Source organism: Haplochromis burtoni, unplaced genomic scaffold, assembly GCF_018398535.1.
Source record: "Haplochromis burtoni strain Fernald_Lab_line unplaced genomic scaffold, NCSU_Asbu1 Contig_732, whole genome shotgun sequence".
Lineage (NCBI taxonomy): Eukaryota > Metazoa > Chordata > Actinopteri > Cichliformes > Cichlidae > Haplochromis > Haplochromis burtoni.
This window is the reverse complement of record NW_024583093.1, coordinates 117734-121166: the sequence shown is the minus strand read 5'-3', so window position 1 is coordinate 121166 and position 3433 is coordinate 117734.

Sequence of the window (3433 nt, the reverse complement as noted above, 5' to 3'; positions counted from 1 at the left end):
GTGTGTGTGTGTGTGTGTGTGTGTGTGTGTGTGTGTGTGTGGCAGATGGTGAGTGGAGATGGAGAGAGGCAGGTTCATATTGCAGTATCAGAATAACTCCTCATGTTTACTGTACATTTTCTGCATCCCTGTGGACAAACTGTCATTTTGGCCTCTCTTTACAGCTTCAACAGGCCGATCGAGGCCTCCGGCTCACTTTTAGCGATTAATTTGTGAAAAGTAACACTCGTGTATTCTAATAAAGTTTGTACACTCGCCATGTTTGTCTTTGTATTACTCCTGTTGTGGGGATGAAAATGTGTTTGCTGTGAATGTGTTTTAGTGTGAAAACTTGTAAAGTAAGTCTTATGCCAGCAGTTATTGTGTGTGATCCTGTATTAGGGACTTTGTTTGCATAGACATATTGTGGGGACTAGCAAAGCAAGGTTGAAGTTTAAATTTACGTAACTGTTATACCTTCCACACCTGCAACACTCCACTTGGGTCCAGCAAATGGAAATTTTTGAATCAGAGGGGCAAGGCTTTGTGTGAATGTCTGTGTACCTCCCATTTCTTTATGACAAACTGGGGGTGGTACAGCTCAGGCCCACACATTTTGGCATAGGGGCACCAACTATAAAAGTGTTCTCCAAGCAGACTACAAAATAGGCCTATCCAAGTAAAGGTTATGTGTGTGTTTGCCAGACAGCCCTAAATTTAAATTTCTAATTCTTCTGATATTTAAGGAAGGCAAGGACAACTTTGGCTGGTCCCCACTGTGGGACAGACTTTTAAAGGCATGTTTGGGTGTTCAGACTGGGTTTGAGGTACTTACCACAAACAAAAGCACAAAAATACGCTAGTCCATGTTAAGCAGACTGTCAAATTGTGGACACCTTGTCTTTGTGAACTAAAAATAATTTATTACTATGTAAATCACTAACTTTCAGTGACACATTTTAGTTTAAGTGATGGTATAAAGGGTGCCTCTGCTGCTGTATTTGTGAGAACTGGCTTCAGTTTTAGTCCATGGGTCTTTGGATATAACTTCAAAGAGCTGTTCTATACTAGTACTTGTACTATTCATATTGTGGGGAGATGGGACGAAGAATAAATCTGTATTAGTCATATTTCAGGAATCTGCTGGTTTGAGTTTTTGACCATAGTAGGACCTTTTAGCTGACTATTAGCTATTTTCCATCAACACACATAATCCTTGTGAACAATCTAGGACAAGTTATTCTAAAAGAAAATGCTGGCAACCACAGAACTGATGGGCCCACAATCCATGGATACAAGAGTGGTTTCCTCAAAAGAAATAAACAATAATTGGCAAAGGCGGCCTACAGATTGTGGGTAGTATGACATTCTTCCCATGGAAATTACCCAAATCTTTGCTACTGATGGTACAAATGTTGGGTTGTCAAAATGCACAAATCCAAAAAGTTCAGGTTAAGGTAAAGATGAAGTCAGCAAGTGTATTCACAAAGATGCAAGCACAAATATATATGTGCGTGCGTGCGTGCGTGCGTGTGTGTGTGTTACTGCACTGGACCTTTTTATCAGCTACTCTGGATTATCCTCAGGCCTTTATCTCCATCTAGTGGTCTGATTGTAGTACTGACACCAGGCTGCAGCACTATAAAATCATCACTGTGCTCTCTGTCCTTTGAATCACTGTTGTATTTTTATTCATTCAGCCTTTTTGGATCTTTGCAGATTTGCTTAGATAAACTTTTCTTCTACAAACATAATCTTACATCACAAAGTTAGATTTCTCACCAAGAACGCGATGGGTCTCAAAGGCTCCAGTTTTGCTTAATAGTCCCTATATGATTTGAGCACTTATACATTTATTCTTAAATTTCTCACCTTAAGTGGAAATTCAGCTGTGTGGCCTCATCTTATGTTGTGTTGTGTAACTATGCCAAGGAAACCGGTCTATATGTCAACCAGAAGTAGACAGAAGTGATGATAACATGTTAGTTGGTCGACCCTGAAGAATGCTGAAGTACTTTGGTAGCCTGATAGGCAGTGACCATAAAGACATCAGAGGCAGAGTTAACAAAGCTTGAGGTGCTTTTATAGCCAGCTCAGTCACTTCAGGAAGTTGAAGCAACACAACTTTAAAACCAAGACCAGGCTCTATAATAGTGATGTTAACTCGGTGCTACCATGTGGCTCAGGATGTTGGAGGGTAGTGCAGAAGGACATGAAAAACACTGACACCTTCCAGCTGTCTTAGAAGGATCTGCAACACCTGCACAGCCTACAAGGTCTGCAACAGTAGAGAAGACATCGGTGTAACTTTGTGCTGAAAATTGGGGGGGTCAAGATCTCTGTCTAAATAAATAAATAAATCTGGGTAAACTCAGATGATTAAACGTGAAACTATTTTGCTGGTAATAACGGATATGAGTAAAGAAAATCAACAGCCTATTTATGCAAGATTATTCATAATTTTATGGGGGTCTTATTGGTTGGGTCTGGTTATTGGGGGGTTCATAACCTCCCCGGAAATTACGCCCCTGGAAGATGGGCTGAAAGATGAGGAGGCTAAAACAGCTCTGCCACATCTTAAAGACACTCAAAAAAAAAAAAAGAGTTACAAAAGCTGCCTCAACATCGACCCCTGCTGGACAGAAAAGGATGTGAAGGCCTAAAACATCTGGTGATCACAGCGGAAGAAAATGATCACAGCACACAGTACAACAGATAAAGACCTTTATGTTGCTTTAATTCTCTCTTCTTCTTCTTTTTTTTTTACCTTTACATCACATGTAATTAAATATAACACATTTAGTTTTTTAATCTGCTGTTGTCCTGAGTAATCACTATGTGGCTCTGTTTATATATGTGCAAGATAAATGAAACAATCATAATTATCATATTCTATATTTTCAGATTTGCTACATTGTTTTCTTATAATTAATTTGTTAAAGTTGCTAACCTCTAAATAGCTTTTTATCATTATAAGCTGCTCATTGATCTCTTGACTGAACCACTGATTTACTTTGTGAGGTGTAAAAAAATAGTGAAAAAATGTCAGCTCAGTCAGCCAACACATGTGACACCTGCACTTGTTTTTGGTCATTTTTCATGTTTATTTCTTTAAGTAATTGAAAGCTCAAAAATATTTAGTGTGCATAATGTTAAACTATTAAGTAACTTGTAGCTGAAGTTTTCAAATCAACATATTGGAATAAAATCTGATCAAATATTTTACTTACCTCACAAATATGCTAAAATTAAAATGCAACAATAGTACCCGAAAATGAAAAAATAATGAAGCGTAAATGTGAAAAAGCTTCAAATGTACTCAGGTAAATTTGTAATTTTCATCATTTTAGTGTAAGTGTGTGAGCGTGTGCATCTATGACGGTAGGAGATGAAAGAAAGGAAGCCAAGTGAGGATGTGTCTTGACCAACATTTCATATGTGTGCCATCTCTCTC